This window comes from Leptosomus discolor, chromosome 7, assembly GCF_034619465.1.
Source record: "Leptosomus discolor isolate bLepDis1 chromosome 7, bLepDis1.hap2, whole genome shotgun sequence".
NCBI classification, from domain to species: Eukaryota; Metazoa; Chordata; class Aves; order Leptosomiformes; family Leptosomidae; genus Leptosomus; species Leptosomus discolor.
Window position 1 is genome coordinate 9,100,618 of NC_141397.1, and position 20,663 is coordinate 9,121,280.

At 39.0% G+C, this 20,663-nt stretch overlaps 1 protein-coding gene across 2 annotated transcripts in view; it reads right to left on the reverse strand.

Annotated features, from left to right (window-relative positions):
* The window catches only part of IGF2BP3 (insulin like growth factor 2 mRNA binding protein 3), a 114,415-nt gene that overhangs the window by 92,071 nt on the left and 1,681 nt on the right, over window positions 1–20,663 (reverse strand). The gene's annotated exons all lie outside the window — the stretch shown is intronic.

Consider the following 20,663-nt stretch of genomic DNA (forward strand, 5'->3'; position numbering starts at 1 on the left):
AGTATTTTAACTTGTCACCCAATGCACAAGTTTGAGGTCTGGTGTTTACTGATGCATGTGAAAATGTAATTTTTTTTTTTTTACATCATTGATGTATCACAATTAACAATAGGAAAAAAAATTAATAAAGCTTTGCATGGCCAAGAGAGGAATCAAACAGAACCAGTGTAATATAAAAATCATAAGCACCTTTGAGACTTCTCCACTTTAGTCACTATCAGCTCCTATTAAAAAAGAAATCTAAATATAATTCTTAAAATTACCTAAAAAACACACAGAGCTTATAACCCCTCTCCCCTTCTCCCCACACAGAACGAACAGATAGAAATGACAGAGGTGATTTTGTGTTCCCAGGACCAGGACAAGCACTGAACCAACAGCGAGCAGAAAGAGACTGAATCCCCCATGTGCTGCAACAACCGGCGCAGCTCCTGCTCGGCAACATCGCTACTCCCACCCTTCTTCTGCACCTTGGCAGCCCTGTACAGCTCCTCAATGCAGGGCGGCATTAGCGATTTGCCGTCGCCTCCACTGCATGCGTGTGAACCCACAGAGAATCCACTCTCAACTTCCTCAAGACCAAACCAAATGCAAACACATAGCAAAGAGTAAGGGACGAATCTGGGTCTGACTGAATTTACCAGAGTGGCAACAGCTTCCACAAGGATGGGTTCTCACTTCAGAAAACACGCTTTTGCACAGAGACAAAACGCTACACAGTAGGTGGAGAAAAGAAAAATACAGGAGCATCTTCCTGGAAGTACTTTCCCATCTCAGACAATGTCAGCATTTTCAGGGTGCTTTCCATCTTCCTCATAACCCTGTTTTCTTCAGCAAAGTACAGTATATGCAAAGCTCCTGTAGCTCTCTCAGCCCAGGCAGCGTAAACCCATAGTGGGGTTTGTTTTATTTTGTTGTGAAATAATCTTAAGTTTTGTTACTTTACAACTACTTGCAGTCACACCAGGTGTGCAAGATAAGAAACAGTCCTTTCAAATTCCATGAAGGTATTTTATTACAATAGCTTCATTTAATATATAGCTCACCTAGTCTTAATAAATCCTCAGTAAAACATTGCCAGCATATCTCATCAATATGGCCCATGTAAGCCTTGTGTATGCACTTTTTTCCAGTTTAAGTAGATTTCTTAATTCATCTCTTCCATTCTAAACAGGCATTGCAAATAGATGTCAACCGAAAAAAAACTCTGGGCAAATTATGTTTGTGCTCTGTATCACCTAGAGGTTTTTGAAAGCTACCTATAGTTTACACCCTGTGAACAGGTATTCCCATTTGTGTCTTTTTTTCAAAGACACCCAAAGCACCTTTTATTGGGTAAGAAAAATGCTGACCTCTCTGAATTCTGTATAAGGTTAGTCCATAAGCAGTTATTTGCCAATAATTTACTTTTCTTAAGAAGAATCGCATGCATTCTAATTCTTTCCAGTTATTATGCAGGTAACTGGATTCAGTTACTTCGGGCCACTGCTGACGACCATATATCAACATATTTTTTCTGGGGATGCTGAGACAGGGAGTCTTGTGTTTGGGGGACATGAATATCTCTGCAACACCGAAAGAAGGTAAAACAAAAAGACACCATTGTACTCCTTCACAAGGAAAGCAACGTATCTGTGCTACACGTATGCACAGAGACAGAGGGGGCGAAATACCATAAAGGTGGATAATTTACTAAAAACCCTCTTAGTGATCTCTGAAGGGGTAATCTCTCATATGCAAATACAGAGAATGCATGCACAGGGACACCCAGTGCTCCCATCTCACAAGAACCCTCCACACATATGAAATAGTAACAAACATGTCTTAGGGGAAAGGTGATGGGAGGAGGGAAGAAAGCCCACAATTTCAGCATCCCCTTTCTTTTGTACATACACTTTCCTTCTCTCTCTGCCCTCCTTATGTACATCACTTCTTTTCTTCAAACTATCAAAATCCTCTCAGGTTAAGAAGGTCTTGAAAATTGTCCTTTTTTAAATCCCCGCGTTAAATAAAATCTCAGTATACAATTCCACTCACTAATACAATCTCGCTCCCTGTTCTGGGACATTTAGCAAAGGCAAATCACATAAGACCTGCACCTCCCCTTAAGGGACAATAACTTTAAAAAACAGAAGACAGGCAATTATAAAGCAAAGAACAATAAAGTGTCAAGCTTTTGCTCACAGTCGGAATTTTTTTGTGTATCTCATAGGCATGTCAAAATTTGATTCTTTCAGAGGCGAGGCGAGCATACACACAAATATCAAAGCGACTGTTGTTCCACACTGTTGTTGTACCCACAACTCTTACCAGACCCTTCTCACCATCTTCCCTCCCTCCCCCAGAGACCTGCTGCCTCCTGCTCCTCAATTCCCACTTCTCAACAATAATGCCAGGTAATATTTTTATTTTAACAGCCATACGAACTACACACAGGGTTAGTGCCTTAAACCCACACAGCGCAACCCTAGTCTTTTTAAACACGTCTACGGAGGAAAAAAAAGTTAATCATGTTTGAAAGTAGATCATCAAGTGAACATCGATAATATTAGTCCATTCAATTGTTTGAACTCAATACCTATGGGATAGAAAGTAAATGGTCTACCTTTTCCACTCTTAGGAACGTGCAAAGAGCAAGTGCTTAGTGATTTCATCCATTCTAGGTAGGCACCTGCTATACTGGTTACCTGGAAAACATCTCGGCACCTCACACCAACAACACAGATGCAGAATACACCAATAGCCACCAGCCCTGACTGCTGTTACTCCCCAGTGTGGCCTCCCAGTTCATGGTCCCCCAGCTCTGACAGCTATGCATGATGTCCCTGCAAACCCACTCACCGAAACAATCCCTTTTCTCCCCAAGCTCCAAAAACCTACGTGAAGGCAAAACCCGTCATTTCTCACGCTTACTTCACTGACAACACAAACTTCACATAGACAGCTGGAGATGAAATATTTAAAAAAAAAAACCACCACCACCACACACAACAAAAAAAAAACCCGCTATGGTCTGTAGCTAATGCCATATGTTAAGAAGCAACTTCATGTCAGGACTTTTTATACAGAACAGCCACAGAAACAAAGTTAGCAACTCCTATAGCCAATTGGAAAACCATGGTAATCAACTAAATTTATAGGGGAAGGGAAAGAGGTGTCTTATTTTTTTTACTCTGCAGCCAGCAAAATAAAAACAGACAAGAAAAACCCAACACAAAAAGCTACCCCCAACACACAGAGTTTATTAGTTTCTCCCCCTCAGGTTGCTTCAAGTAGCTGATGCTTGATCACAACAGAGTGAATCAGTGTTTTTAATGCTCTTCTAGCAAGGGGGGGGGGGGGGGAAGAAGCTTTAGAGGACAAAATAAAAACCCTTAACTCTCAATTAATATTGAGGTGGTTGGGGGGGAAGCAGAAGCAGTTTTTTTAGTTACAACGTGAAGGAGTGGGCTTCTTGTTTTTTTCATGGTGAAGGTAAGTAATGATACAGATTAAGCCACTGGAGTAGCCTGTCCTGTAAGAGGTGCTGCAGTCTCTGCCTGCCTCCTGACTTCACACTGAAACTCTGTGAGTTTTTGGTCTTTAAGTTGCTCACATTTGATTCCTAAAAGCACCTAACAAACAGTAACGAGTCCATCGAAAGCTTATTCAATGTGCATTCTAAGCCATCTTTATATATATATATTTATATACGTATAGACACACACAATTATATATCTCAGTTTGCTTATTCCTAATAAGCAGCTCTGATAAATACAAGGGCAGAGGGTCACAGTTCCTACCTAAACAGAAGGTATACTGAATTTCTGTTACTGAACCTAACTGGGTTTTTAAAGTGACAAACAGAGGGTTTTATATCACTCCTCTTAAAAGGTAATTAATTTCTAGTGTATATTACAAGGCACACCGATGACACAGTTACTGTATTTTCTCAAATCAAGCCATGAGCTTGTGAGACAGAAAGTTCATCCTGATGCCTTACCTACAGAAGAAAGCTATCTACAGAGAATGGTTTCAAATACTGACTTGTCAACAAACTTCACTACTTTTTGTTTTTACACACTGATCTGGACAGCAGAATACTTGAAGAGGAAATGTTACTGCTCCAATTTCAGACCCGATTCAGCAATTCAAGCAGACAAAGCTTGGCCAAGTCACAGGCAAACTGCAGCAATACTTCTTTGTGTTGCCTCGTTATTTAATCCCAGACCTGGATTTAAAAGTACTACCACTCATTAGAATGAGGATTTTCCATAAAATTTAGACAAAGAACATTTTTTTCTCAAAGCTCATGTGGGACGTAAGGGTTTGCTCCCAACGACACTTTTCCCCTTTCATCTTGCACATACAACCCACCAAAGTATGGAGAGATGTATTATCTCAGCATTCAAGATGAAAATCTGGCTCTTGGATTACCTCATCATCCCCCTTTAGCTGATGATCAAATTTCCTACCAGTGCCTGCGAACCATCAGATTTGCTCACTGCTTTCTACCAGGACGAGCAAACCGAGGGCTATCCACGGGCCACCGCGCCGCGCAGCTCCGCTCCCTAAACCCACCAGCCAAACGACGGGGCACAGGGCTGCCCTCTCCTCCCAGGAGAAACTCAAAAGCTCTGAAAGAGACTGGATATTGGCGGACAGCGTAGGACAGCTCTAGCAGCACAGCCAGAAGATTTATATGGGCGCATCCAAGTTACATCACACAAAACAGGTAAACGAACCAACATAAGCCTGACTGTGGTTCTTACGTTTGTGCGGATTAGTCGGAGAGCAGGCTTTCACCTATTAGCATTTGCTTCAGGATTTCAGTTCGACAACTCTTCACATCACTAATTAGACTAAAAGCTTATATTCATTATTTGTAAATTCCCTTGAGTGGTCCATAAAGACACTTTAAAAAGAAAATTCTAAAGATTCTGCTATTACCATATTAATGTTGAATTTCTCATTTTAAAAAACTTTCATTTTCCAGGTGTTGTTAATGAGAGAAGGCTGTTAAGATTTTTTTTAATTAAAGAATTAAGCACTGCTTTAAATTTAATGGGAAGTTCCAGTATCCTTTAGGAAAATGGTTTTTCATCTACATTTGTGGCTTCTGACATTTCAGGCCTTTTCCCCTATGCCAAAACTCTTCACAGAAACAGAAATATTTTTTTGTTTGGGGTGGTTTTAGGTTTTTTGGGTTTGGGTTTTTTCCCCTGCTTGGGGGTGGGGGGTGTGGTTTTTTGCTAAATGTGACAGTTTCTCTTTCCTCCTCATCAGAGCAGGGGTCTGTATTCCTTAAACAATTGTACTACTGAGCTGATTTTGTTGACCAAACATTTTAGAGCTATGATCACTTGCCATTTATTCTCCTACCCCACCACTAGCTTGCAATTAACTGGGGTGTGGATAACAGGGAAAACACTCAGAACATATATGAAAGACTGAAAATAACATATTTAAATGCAAAAGTGCTTCTAAACACGCAAAAAAAGTATGTCTATTTAAAATCCTAACCAGTATGAACTAGTGATCCCCTAATGATGGGACACAATGCTCATATTTTATCTTTCTCCTTCCCACCCCGCTCCTTTCCTTCAGCCACCAAAATAGCTAAAGGCTTCTTCTCTCCCTTCACCTGCTTTCCTAGTGCCCACAGGGCTGCTAGTTGAAGTAGTCAATATTTCCATTATGGGCTAACGGTGAAGTTTTGCATCAGCTGCAAGCAGCAGCTCTAGACTGAAACTTGCATACGATGTCCCTGTAATACCCGGACTAGTCAGGGACTGGGGAGCTCTAGGTAGATAAATGGAAAGAATGATTTTAATTTTTTTTCTTTAAATTTTCTATGATTTCCGCTCCTTTTAAAAAGTGCAATGAGGATAAAGACATTATTTGGGATACCGTGTCATTTCTGAAGCAAAAAAATGGTACCAAGACTTGAATAATTAAAAAAGCCAACAAGATACTTTGTTCCACAAAGCAGCTGCTGGATACACCCTCACTTTTATTTTGCATGTCTTCCCTACTACCATCACTTGCTTCACAAAAGTTTGCACACCAGTTAGAAACCTGATGGAAATAAGTGACACAGACATCACATACAACGTGAAAGTTTTGGCAACTTTTTTTGGTACGAGCAGTGTTGCACCAGATCAGGTCTTGTCTTAAAAATAGCTCAGTGATTCACACTTCTCAGACTGAAATATCTAAATAAAATTAACAGCGTTCATAGACAAACTCAGTAGCCACCCTGCTGCTGAGACCAACTTGCTCAACCATGAGCCTGTGTTTGCAGAGAACATCAGAACTGCCTTCCAGATTCCTCACACCACAGCTGTAGATAGGGAGCCTAACCCATTTTGGTGTCTTTGAGGTCGGGGTCAAGTGAAACTAAGGTTGTTAATACTCAGTTTAAATTCACTCCCCAGATTAACCAGTTAAATTCAGTTCTGGTTTGGGTGAAGGGGAAGTAAAATAAGGCTTGAAGTAAAACAGCAAGAGTTGCTCCGCCTATACACTTGTAGCATGTAATTCCAAGACCTCTGTAACATGGGCTCAGAGAGCAGGGAACCTCTAATTGCTACTGTTTTGCTATTAAAGATCAGGTTTAAACCTTTCAGGTTGGCAGCAAGCTACTTTAGAGCTCGAACTGAGCAAGGAGGTGTTGGGGAAATTCAGGAACCCATCCCAGCACTTCTCTGCTGCCTCGCCGTTTCACCCCGTGCACAGACTTTTTAAAGAAAAGCCTGTTTGCTGCCGCTCTCAGGCTACTTTACAAAAAATTACATAAATTAACATCCAATTCTGAAAGTGATCTCAGTAAACGAAGATTCCTGTGGGGTCTGGGAAATGGAAACACACTGAGAAACACTTGTGCTGCTGAAGGCACCTTCTAACTTCAAAAAGCTTATATGCTATAACAAGAATAAATGAAGGCTTGCTTAGTCTGATTTTAAGGGTATATGTAAACTTCAGCTAACAAACAAGCTTACCAGCATTTTCAAGTCTCTTCCATGATAAAAGGATAATTATTAACAAGGGGAGATTACTTCATTCAGGCACCAGTCTATATAATATCTAAAAATATTAATAAAGTCCTAGTGCTTAAAAGAACAAAATAAACTAAAAGCAGAGTTAACAAGTAACAAAGTAAATCACTTTCAAATGTACAGGCACCCATTTCAGGCTCTTTCCAGTGTTTGAAGACACTCAAAGAACGTGGTGCATGTGCATGAGTACACACGTATGCATGCACGGCTTTCACTTCGCATCCATCCTGGCCAAAATTTCCATTTTTATTACTTTTTTCATAAATAAATATATTACTCAACTTTGCAAGAGGACATCTTTATACTGACATGATAATTGAGCATTTAAAAGATATACTATGCTCATCATCTAATGTTCCAGGAAAGCCTAACAAAGACCCGCAGTTAGCCTGCTCACGTGGCTAAGGTATTTTTAAATTTAAAAAAAAAAAAAAAGAGTCTATTTCCTCGTTACTACTTTCCACCCTTCAATCTCAAGACAAACCAAGAAAAGTTTAAAAAGCACTGGCAAGACAAATGGCTTCTCTTAAATCTTCTAGACCACACTAACAGGAATAGATTAAGTAAAATAATTCACCAGTTTTACAACAGAAGAAAATGTCAAATTTACCATACACTTCCTATTATTTTTGCTTTCAAATAAGTTCTTCCATCTCAAAGGATTCAGTACAATAAAACTTACTCACACAAGTCTAAAAAAACCAGAGAAACTTTTAAAGCATAAACTGATGCACACGACAACGAAGACACTGCACAGATACCAATTCTCACTTTGATGCTCTAGTAATTATTTTACTAGTACACTTTGCTGAACTAATTGAATACCAACGAGAAGAAGTAGCACTCAAGTCCTGGCCCTTACTAATGGCAATTCCACGTGGTCTTAAACTGATTAAGTGGCCTAAAGCAGATGAGATACAACGCCTGTACCAGGAGAGTGCTAGAATGTGTGGGTTTTGCACCATCACCACGAAATAATTCTCCTTCCTTTCTCTTGTGCTGTCAAAATCCAAAAGCCATAGAAAGTGACCACTCTGCTGTTTGCCTTTGTCATTTTTATGCTGAATGTCAACAGATGCAGAATTTAAAAAAAAATCCATTGCTTTTTCTATACTTAAATTACTTGCAAAAAGAAACAAATTAGGCTTATGGTTTTCAGACAGTATTGTCTTTTTTTTTCCCTAAGTGATTTTCTAAAAAGGCTTCTCCCCCCCAAAAAATGAAATCCTATTCAATTACACAAAAATTGTGTGGACAGAACAGCACCAAATAAAATTATTTCATAGCTGTACATACATCAGAATGTTACATGTTATTGAGAACAAATGCATACTCTCCCCTCAAAGAATTTTACACTCTCAAAGTGCAGGATGCACCATCTTTCAGTTGGGATGTAGAGCTAAATTATAAGCACGCTTTGCACACATACACGGTATTTTCTACACTAAGTTTAGCTCTAAAGACAGGTTACTGGAAAAAATTAACTTTTATTAATATATTTTATGAACTTAAATTTATAAAGTAATAACAACCATGCAAAGTTTTCTGTTGTCTACATAGCTTATTTCCTCCTTTTTTTATAGTGCAGTAATTTTGGTCAGGATAAGTACATCTACACCAGTAAATCCACATTCACAGTAAATATGTTGCACTGGCGTAATTAAAGCACCACAGCTTGTGCATAAAGAGTCTTTCACAAGTTTTAATATTTACTTAATAGAAATACTGTTAATTACATCTTTCATTAAACTTCATTTTTAAGAATTACCAGAACAATCTTCTGTGCTTTTGTCATAGCAGCTTTGGTAAGTGCACACAAGCTTACAGAGTATAATATATGAAAGCAATCCCTGAGCTTTCATATCAGGCCTTGATGAAAGCCTTGGAGTATCATTTCATTCTGTTCAACTGGAAAACTCAACAACTAAAATTCAATTATTCACAAGTTTTAAATTATGCAACATTTTAATTTTACAATTTCTTTCAAAAGCAAGTTATACTGAAAAACTGCTTATATATGAGGTGTAAGTGTATTTTCTTTATTAACCTTTACAGTTAATATTTAATAATTTCCCCCTACTTTCATACTATAAAAACCTGCCATGACTTTAAGAAGTGGCATATAAAGCCATTATAGGATAGCCACTATGACCTTTTAAATAACTCCATTATTTTTCATTTCCTTTTTCACAGAAAACATAGAACACAGTGCGTGTTTTGAGGATGAAGATCACAGTGAGCACTGTCTTTTTCACTGTCACTGTAGATTTAAATGCACTGTTATGATCAGAGAATAATAAATAGAGTTTACATTTCTGCATTGAAAAGCACATTCTTTATATAGGGTAGCATTTAACATTCACACTATTTTAGTTCACTTTTTATTAAACTGAGCAAAACTCTAAATTTGGATCAGTTAGTTTCAAAGCAGAGAAAAGGCTTATATCATGCTACAGCTAACCAGCTAATTCATAAGTATAATTTACAAGTTAATCATCATTAACATCAAGGTTATTTGCATTTAGTAACTTGTAGTTTTCAAATGCAGAGGATTTTGCTAGACATTTAAATCAAGATTAGGAACAAAGTTCATAGGAGTGACAGTGATAATTTTGACCAAGTTTAATAAATTATTTAGCAATTAATTACTTCAAATTTAGTTTGTATACAGCTGCGCAACCTTATTATCCCACCAAGGCAGTAATTACCATCTTCTTTTTACGATCATATGGTACCGATTTGTTAACATAGATACCTAAATTACGCGGTATCTGCCCCCACTAGTAGATCAAGCTGCCTTTACCTGAGAGCATAGCTTAGCATAGTTTAAACACACCTTTTAAAGCCTTGAAATTCAACTGTTCCATCTGCATATAGATATGCCCAACAACTGGGGATTTAAGGAACATTTTAAAGAAATAAAGAGCAGGAGAAAGCTAAAAATACCGAATTACAAAAAAAAAAGTCAGCATAAGAAAGACTATGATGTTATAAGATAAAAATTCAACCACAGAAAGAACTTCTTCTTTAGGGGTTACTGATCATTTTCTGCCAACACCACTGTTTGTATGTTGTCTTCACTCATCTCACTCACCATCACCCCCCAAAAATTCATCTCATTTCAAACCATGCTGGCACCAGCTTCATGCCTAGTACTGGACTACACAATGAGACACAACTACCAGTAACAACCAGAACTGGAGCTACCAAAAGCCTCAAAACAAAGCAATCGCTCCCCCCCTCTCCTCCCCCCAAACCTCAAAGACAAGCTTTAATAGTTTGTAACCAACCACACACGCGTTATCCACAGAGTGCAAAGAAAGTTCACAGAGCTGGATGATAGAGCAAAAATAAACAGGTCAGGGCACCTGCTCAGCCCCCCCCAAACCAGACAAAACTCTCCTCATCTAGCCCAAGTCTCATCAGGTAGGACACGCACCACAGCCATCTCCAGAAAACTATCACTACCCAAAAACCATTTCTTCCTTGGGAACTTGCAGGGCTTCATCATGGTGAAACATGACTAAGTTTTGGACAAACTTTCCCATGCCTTGCCTTTTTTTCTTTTTTTTTTTTCCCCTTCCCCCCCCTTTTTTTTTTAAAAAAGGGTTCCACCCAAAATGATACACCCAATGACATAAGTCAGAACCACATCAAAGAGTGGCTTTTTGGAATATAGAACCACGTGTGATTTCCACCAGCACTTTACAGCTAAAAAGTTAAGCTAGCTTGAAGTTTCATTTGAAAAGCCATTTTGAAGAGCTGCAGTACAAAACACAGCACTGCTATACAGCGGGAGACTGACGTAACCACACGTGCGATGCTGGATCTGTACTGTCGTTCATGCATTCAGAAGTAGCATTTTCATGTTAAGACGCTGAACTTAATCCAACGTATGCAAAACCAGTAACAGTCGTAGTAAGTGAACTGTGTGGATCAGGTGATGTGGGTAAAAGGGCCGGGAAGAAAAGCAACGTACATGAGCTTATTATTTGCCACAGACACAGGCAAAAGCCAACCACAGCAAGTGAATGCAATTCCGTGATTTTACAAAGGTAAAGCAATCTTTAACTCAATCTAAATCTTGAAGAGCTCTACAAATTATAACAATTCTTCTAAATCTTTTTACTTTCAAGGAGTGATGGGTAGCTTCAACTTTGTGTAGGTTAAGCACATGCTATGTACCTGAAAAGATAATTTTGCTAATGATTTGTGCTTATCAAATGACTGTCATCAGGGCCAGTTGTACGAAATGTGTGTATTCTACAACTTTCACCTAAAGTTACTGTTCTCTGTTAAATGCAGAATTTGGGGTGTATTGACATGTCAACAGTCACTTCTCATTTAAAAGAGCAGCCAGGGCAGAAGAAGGGATAGAAATCACATTATTTATAAAAATTCCCTCTCAACTGAAATGAAAACTCTTAAATAAGCAGCAACCCAAAAGAAGTTACCGAGTGGAACAGGACCTCACCATTTGCTATAAGGACTCAGACCACCACTGAGAAACAAACTTGGTATTTCATAAATAAATGAAGGGTCACCTACTTTGACTATTGTAACTTGATGTGGCATGTTTGGGTGTTGGTTTCTTTTGGGAACAGTGAGTGGTGATCTTGTTTTTCAGAAAAATAGTTTAATAGATTAAGTATGCTGGTTCATTCAAAGACGTAACAATTAGCCGTATAAGAACAATTTTACACCACTGCTACAGAGCACCAGCGTTAAATTCTGAAAAGAAATTTGACCGCAAGTACACAGTATTTAAAAAAAATTAGAAAACCTCTGCTCAGACTTTGAGCTGTCCGTTTCTCATATTTTGTACAGATTTTTAGAAACAACCTGAATACCTGTGCTGTACCCTAGGATCCTCCAATTCCACCATTAAATGCTAGTAAATCTACAGACTACATGTTAAACTACATTCTTACTGTCTCTCAGTATGTATTTGAAATTGAAAGAGAACCTGAATTTGTGGACAGTTTTAAATGCCTATCATCCTTGAAAGTTGCATATCTCCCGAAAGTATCATACATGAAAAATTTCTGTGCAGGCACAGAGTTCATACAATCAGGTAACAAACAAGTATTGAGATATGCCAGCACTTCTGTTGGGGTCAAAATGGGTACCTCCTGGTTAGCAACGGCAGTTTTTAGCTCTCTGTCACCAAGTTATGCTGCTGCCCACCACTACCTAGAACTTGCTCAAATAAGTGAATTTCTATTAAAACAATGCTCACAGTGTAAGGACTCTTCTTGTTGATCAGCACCAGCACCCACTGCAATCAGTACCACCAGAAGACACTTAGCATTGAATCCCTCTCACTTGACCCTGGTGAATAACTCCCTCTGCACACCAGAGTGCTGGTTTTCCACCAAGAAAGATGTGGTTCATTCAGGGATCCTGTTGCCTTGGTAGGAAAGACCTGGGCACTCTTTACAGCACAGCAGTATGCGTCTGTAACAGAACAGCACCTCGATGGCAAGAACCTCTGAAATCTGGTATACAATTAGCAAATTCATCCAAAAACTTCTCTCAAAAATTACTAACAACATTCCAAGACAGACAAATTTTAATTTTTTTTTTCCTGTTACCCGCTTATGGTTGCCACAAAACTTTCACTGGAAAAATCTTTTAAAGCATGTTTATCAGAATTTTAGTTTACATCAGGAAAAAGACAAGACATGGTTTATATTACAAGTGTAGACTATTGTCTTGGATTAAACTACTACCTAAATTCCTCAGACATCCTACAGATTATGTTTTTCAAGTACTGTCCGAAAGAGACATTGTTTTGAAATTTTTACTCGAGATGTGGGAGGAAAAATTGAACTATTCTTCCTCGATAACCAGTAAGACATCATCACATAGAGAATGTGCCCTACATGTATGAACTAAATAATCCACTCTATCACCTAAAATAAATTTCTGGATGATCTGTTCTGTAACTGTTTAAAAACTAATGATTAAAAAAAAAACCCACACAAACTTGTATCTTTTGCCTTTGCTAGATGATATATGGATTTTCCCTGTCAAAGCTGGAGCAGTTTTACGAACTCGGTTTCCCAGGAGCCTCCCCGCAGCACGACGAGGGCTTCCTCTGAGGGCAGGGGCGAAGGGGCAGAGAGCATGCAGGATCGGGCCCCAGGGTGAAAGCTGTGTGAAGCAATCACACAGTACAGCTCACTCAAGGGGCTTTTTCACACGGTCCTTCTCACAGCTAGCCCTCCTGCCCTGCTTATTCCTAGAAAATTAGAGTCCCACCTTGATCCATGCATGCTAGATATTTTACAGGTAATTCCAAATCCAAACACCACAAGCTTTTTACTGCATACCTAACTACTATTTAAGATGAAGTTTCAGGAAAATAAGTAATTGTGAACCCAACTAATAACTTAAGTTGGGGTTTCTTTTTGTTTTATTCTTTTTCAACAGAAATTTTTGTTCACACCAACTAGAGTTCCCTCTATCTGGAATTTTGATTTCTGCACTACAATATTTAAGGCTCCATTAAGGTAAAGCAAACTCCATTTTTGAGGGAGAACTTACAGGACCTGTATATTTAATATTTAAAAAATAAAATAAATTTATCAAAACAATAAAGCACTGCTATTTTCACAAAGAGGAAAAATGTATTAGACACATGGTGTAGACTACATATTTTAAAATAGCGTTCCTGAAGTTCAGCTAAGCATGAAAGCTAATCTTTCAAAAGTGAACATTCAGCTCCAGTTGTGTTCAAGTGTACTAGTACTAGCAAAAAAAAAACCACCTTACTATTTTTATAAATTCTTCAGATATTTTTAGCTGGTCTTTTCTTAAACTGCAAATTATTTTCTGGTAATACAGTCTTCAAAAAATGCATGCGTGTATATACATATATATACACACACACAGGTGCATATACATACACATTCTCTTCGAAACACTTCTCTGCATTATTTCTCACCAATCAGACTACAGTCACAAAGTGGTCCAAATGCCAAAAAAAATAAAATGGAGTAAGGTCCTTCCCAGCTGAAGACCTTTCATTTCAAGATAGTTTCTTTACAATACTTGATCCCATACCCAAGAAGAATCAGATCCCTCTTTGACTTATTGTTATCTGTGCTCTTACCCAAATTCTTACTTAATTCAAACCACAGAATGCCTCTTGCAGGCAGTTTTCCATCCAGATTTGCAAAAGGATGGTTTTGGTTGATGCCGATTACACTGCACCATGAAGAGGCAGGCAATAAGGGAGGCACATCACTGCTAAGGTTACATTGCACAGGAGACAGCTTTTACACTACAAGTTTCTCTCGTGCCAGCTGCCATGATAATACTTTTCAGCAAAATAGCAATTAATATTTTAATTTAATGTAATTTCCCATTTTGAAATTTCAGCGCACTTGCAGAAAAAAATCCTTGAAAGCGCCACCTCTTACTGCCATTACAGGTACAGTGTTTTAACACTGACCCTAAAAACACGTTTTATTTGCCAAGTATCCAACTACAAACATAAAGATTTTCTTCTTGGTTAAATGCATGCATCTTTCAATAGACATATAGAAGATAGTATCGCAGATCTGGAAAGAAGCAAAACCAGAAGAGAATAATACAATGTTTTGTTTATCACCTGAAACATGCCCAAACACACAGGAGCTCTTGCTGCCATACAGAAACTTTTCAAAGCCAAATTACTTATTCCATGTGATGAGAAAGAACAACTGCCACTGAAGTACCCACACGGATAAATGTGCCTAGAGAGGCTGGGCAGCACCAGCAAGCACTGGTCTTACTGATCTCCCCAGCACACCCCAAACCCAGATACCTGGGGAGATTTTGGATGGCACATTCCATATTATTTTCTTTATTTGGACAGCAAACATAAGACTCATACGGCAAAGATGCAGGATGGAAAAGCATACAAGTGCATACACTTGGCATGCCCATAAGGGAAAAAAAAAAAGATAAGGATGGAAGCCTCAGACTAAAACTATGAAATAATGCACAAGTATTTCTGGTAACAGTGTCATGTTTCTAGAAAAAAAAAAAAGTAAGGAAAAGTTACAGTTTTGTCTTAGCTTTCAACAGTAATTAGCTTTTAACTCAACATATAATTCCATACTCTGCATCATTCAAGATAAAAAACAGACTGACGTGCAGATAAACATTTTGTGTGTGAAAACAAAATGAGAGAACATACCTTAAGAGAGAAATGTATTGAAGTGCTCTGAAACTACATAAATCACCTCAATATTGCCAAGTGCATCAACCCTATTCAAACCTCTCCACCTATTCTTCTGCGTCTATAAAACATAAGTTATCCTCCTTACCTAGATCTTACAGCATTTAATTTTTGCACCCATTCTCCATCTATTTACTGATTCTGAATAATCAAATTCCAAGAACAAATTTAAATTAAACTTAAATTACAAGAAATATAATCCCACATCGATACTGCCCTGTGCCCATCTCACTGGGCTTAAGCAAGGATGAAATCACCAGAAATAAGTTTTAACTGTGCCCCATGGCACTACATATTTGTTACCAAAATCCCAGGAGGACAAAATCCTAAAAGCTAAGGTGACATTAAGGAGAGGTGCAGGTTTAAGGAACAAAGAAATTTTTTTTGTGAGGCTCCCTGAAGGGTTAGCCCTGTCCATGGTTAAGTATCAGGTGTATTTTAATTCCACCTAGGTTCCTCTTTCGTGCCCATTGTGGGAAGCTTCACATTTTCTGTGAGATAGACAAATCCCAGGCCATTTAAGAATTTTTCAGGTCAAAACTAAGCATTTGAAGTCCACCCAGTAGCTAGCCAGAAGCCATAAAAGAACTCCAGCACTATAGAGTCCTCTGCTCTGCACTTAAAAGAGCAATTGAAATGAGCACAGCCCCATTTTACAAAAATACCACCTTCAAGGTCTCAAGAAGGTAGAAAATGTTATCACCCCATGCTTGAGGGGGTGGAAATTTTTTAAACATTTCCTGATTATATTTTACTACCCTTGAATTACACTTCCAACATGTTTTGGGGTTTTTTTATTATTATTATTATTCCACCCCTTCAAAATTTGCCATATCCATGCAAAATTTAAGATCTACTACAAGCATGTTCTCAGGGTACCGTCCATAAAGGAAAGGTAGCAGAAAGACAGCAGGACCAACCTTTCTGAACATACATTTAGAGCTGTATTTCATGTACTCCAGGTTATTTTTAAAAAATGCAACAAGAAGGAGGTGGGGGTTTTTGTTAATGATCAAATAGTATGAGGAGTTATAAAAATTAAATTTCCAACAACATAACAGTTAACATCAATAGTGAAGAATTATCTGTTCTCACTGTAATGACTTGTTGTCTATGTAGAAATCACTACAACCACCCAGGTTTGTTTCCACTCTAATTGTAAGCTTTCAAAGGTTAAAAAAAAAAGAAAAAATTAATTTCCGTTCACATCTGCAAAAATAAATGTGGAAACAACAAATAAAAACCCAAAAATCACTACATCAAGTTTTGACCCTTCACTCCCAAAAACATTCTAGTTTGGACCCAGGTGTCATCCTCCGTCTCTTTCCACAGAAAAGAACGCAAATACAACTCAAAAATGGTGTATTTTTCCATCATATCTTTTTACATTCAGCATGTTTCTCTCTGCTTAATATTTACAGAAGCAAAACTAAACCTCAATGCCACTAAATTATTTTTTTTAATAACTGTGACCATTGCAGCCATCGTACATACTTCGGCCTCACGAAGCCATTTCCCCCTGCCCTGTACTCACAAACTACAAACCCTCATTATACCAAAAATTAGCAACACAATCCAATGCCCACCCAACAGCATAAGGCTTGCCCCTGGAACAGAGAGGGTTGCATGAGGGATTGTGGGGCCTGTTTTTCTCAGATCAACCTTCAGATACTTCAGCATCAGAGGTGAAGCACAGCTGGCAGGTCATTGCGCTCCCCGTAGCCCAGCTCGTTAAAAGGCAGCGTTACCTACAAGGTGCACCTTTACTACCCCCTTCTCCTGCTCCTCTCCCAAACCCACCACCCTGGAAGAAACACAGTGAATTTTTCTCAACAAAGAGCACTTGAGTTGGAGGGGGAAGGGAAGAATTAAGCTTCTAATTGGAAAAACATCTCATCATTACCACAATTGAGGTGTGGTGAGCATTTTGGGCACATGAAGGCCCCAGGAGCAGGAATGGTGGACGAGGTCTGGGTAGGAAGCCCACCTGGACACAGGAGCCGGTGCCAGGAGGCTGCGCCAGGCACATCCGCAGGTGCCCAGAGTTATCGCCTGCCCTCCCCCCTCATCACGCACAAGTGACATCAGGGCCATTTGAATAATCAGATTGCAGCCTACATCGCCTTGCGAGATACCAGCTGCTCTTGGATTGCGGCGAGGTAGTACCCAAAGCCTTGCGCCACAAGTTTCATGGGCATGAGCGCACGTACACTATGGGCCGCCACCATCCTCCTCCTGCATCGCTGCTCCGCGAGAAGAAAACCCACAGAAGCGGTGATCATGACTAGCAGTGCCCTGCCTTCCCTCGCAGAGCGTGACTCGCAGTCGGAATTATTACAATGCCTTCTCCAACTTTTGCATAAAGTGACCCTAAACCTTTAAAATATGGCAATAGCCTTCCTCCACACCAAGGGGTCTGAATGCAGAAATGCTGCATTCCTTTGGCATTCCCTTGAGATTTCAATAGTAAGTCAGGAATCTACTCCGAGCTTATTAAATACTTTGCACCTCCCCCAAAATAATTCTCCACCCTTCCATCAAGGAAACCTTGACCAGGCCCCTTCTTCCAACTGCAGTGTAACCCCTTGTCTGTTTTTAAATGCTTCCAGGGGGGAGGGGAGGAAGAAAGACACACACCGGCTCTCTCCTTCCTTCCACAGCAGGTAGGAAGGTAATTTTGCAAACCTGGGTGTGCCCACTTCAAATCTGAAGATCCAGCAAGGGCTGGAATGCAGTGACTACTGGGCCCAAGAATTTTGCCCTGAATAACAAGCCAGGCACACTCCACCATCTTCTGGATTCAGCTCAACTTTATGGCAACCCTAGCTGACACCACCTCTTGACCTTCCTTTATGGGACGAGCATACGGATTACTGAACCCTCACCCTTTCCTCCCATGCACCTCAGCCACCTCTGAAGAAAGATACCCACAAACTACCTTTGCGAGTGGAAGTATACACACTCTGCTACCAAAAAAATTAATTTAAATAATCATATATAAGAAGGGGAGCTAGGACTCCACATGAAGCAGCCTCACAGCAGCAGAGGTCAATACAATGTATTGAATTATTTCAGTGCACTACAAAACAACTTTTGCTCTTATAAAGTAATCATTTGACCAAACTATTAATTGTACATTCATACTGAAAGACAGACTTGACACATCCACTTTTTTTTTTCCCAAATGGCGTCACTTCTCTAACCGTGTCTCCCACTGGAGCGCATGGGGCTCTCTGGGAAGCGCTCCGTGGCCTTGCAACGTGCAAACACACTGGGTGGGCCTGGTGAGCAACACACCCCCACCACCCCGGCTGCTCCTACACCTTTCCCTAAAAAGATACAAAGACTTCAAATGAGTTACTTTGAAATCACCTTAATAACCAGTTTCACCAAAATACTCAACATTTGAAAACTGTGTTTTTACACGTACTTAACTCTGAATACACGCCCAGAACACAGCTTTTAGAGATACATGGAAAAGATCTCCAACTTTCTGACACCCTCCCCCCAAAAAAGGGAAAGTATTAGACATCTAAAATGAACGAGAAAGCCACTCTTACATATGGAGGCCACTGAATGAATTTTAAGTGGCTTTCTATATTTGATTTTGGGAGAGGGGGAGAGCGGAAACAAAAGGGAAGGAAGTGCAGTTATGAGAAATGCAATTTAATTTTCTGCTCAACAGCAGTATAAATCTGAACTATATCTAATACATTCCAACATGATACTGCACGATGAAACGGTGTTTTAACAAATAAGGGCTTTGGGAGAAGCAATACGGGTATGCTGATACAATTACATTTGCAATTTTCTCAGTATGCCTGCATGTAGGCAACACATGCCTAGAAAAGCGCTTAAGTTCAGTGCAGAATTCTTTTCAACAAGTTACAGACAGATGCATGTTTCTGATAATTGCTAATTCGCAGACAAATAGGAAGCCATGCTACCCAACATGAAGAATAGACTTTTACACCACTTCAGCTGACAGATGAAAGAACAGGAAAATACTTCTAAATGCATTAAACAATGATTTTAAAAAAAAAAAAAAAAGTTGGGGGGCACCAGTGATTTTAAATTTACCTTTATAAGAGTGAAATGCATTTGTTTTCAACAGAATAAATAGAATACTACTTATGCAAGCTTAAGATTAATAAGCATGATAATTTATTTATTACACCAACTAATATGAAATTATCAATTCTTATATGTCCAATGGAATTTTCTTAAACCTAAAAATATATTCCATCTACGACAATATTTTTATATGCAAAAGACCCAAAATACAGGCTACAGTAAATCAAAGCCATATACCTTGTGTATCAAATGAGAAAGTGCGCATACAGCATATTAATTTCCAATGAAAAGTGTCATATAACTATAAAGATTAACTTGCTATGAACTGGTCCAGAGAGGGGGTCTCTCTCGCCTTAACTACAGCAAAAATCCTCCATAGTTTCTCAAGGGAAGCTTTACTCTAACACTAAATGGTGATTAAACTTCTAATTCTCAATATACCAAGATACAATGCCCATCAAGACAGCAAATTCACCTTTTCAAATCAACTACTTTAAAAAGACTGTACTTTCAAAAATAACCCTGAAATAGTAGAAGCCCCTTGAACAAAGTTACACAGACATACTTCCCAGATTGAATAATGGAGTACAGGAACAAGCACGTGGAAAGTTTGATCTATTTTGCTTTTACTCCCTAGTGCACGCCAGGTTTTGTACAATCTAAATATCTGTGAAAGAAGCAGGCTGAATTGCTATAGGCAGCATAAAAAATACTGCCCTGCTTTATTGCAAGTACGGCTCTTTTACATGGGTCCCAACAAAATTCCTGCCTTGCAAAAATTAAACATACGTTTACAAGTTAAGGATGCATAAATCCTGTCCTTATTGGGAAGAAGTCATTCTCCTGCTGCTCCTATAGACCAGCTCAAAATAGTGATGAAAAATCCTCTCACATACAGATGAGACTTCTACCACGTGCCTATAAAATGCTGCAGACTCCAACATGGCAGGATCAAAAAAATATGTATGTACCAGTATATTTACAAGACGCTTTTTTTGTTGCTGGAGCAAAGCTCATGTGCTTGCCCGTTATACAGTTCACAACACCACGTTACATTTCCTGCTAACAGCCAGATTTTAACTCTTCTCGCGGAACTTTAAATTTTAAAATCTTCACAATCATTTACCATCAGACCGTAATAACTTGCTTCTCTCACAAAAAGGTTTGGTTTGGGTTTTTTTTTTTTAATAAATTAAATACCAGCACTGTTGCCTGGCCACCACACTACACTGAAAATACATGGGGTGATTCCAGAAAACCTCTAGGACAGCACAGAGTGCACGCCTGTGGGTTTAAGAAAGCGGTCCATTTATTTACAGCGA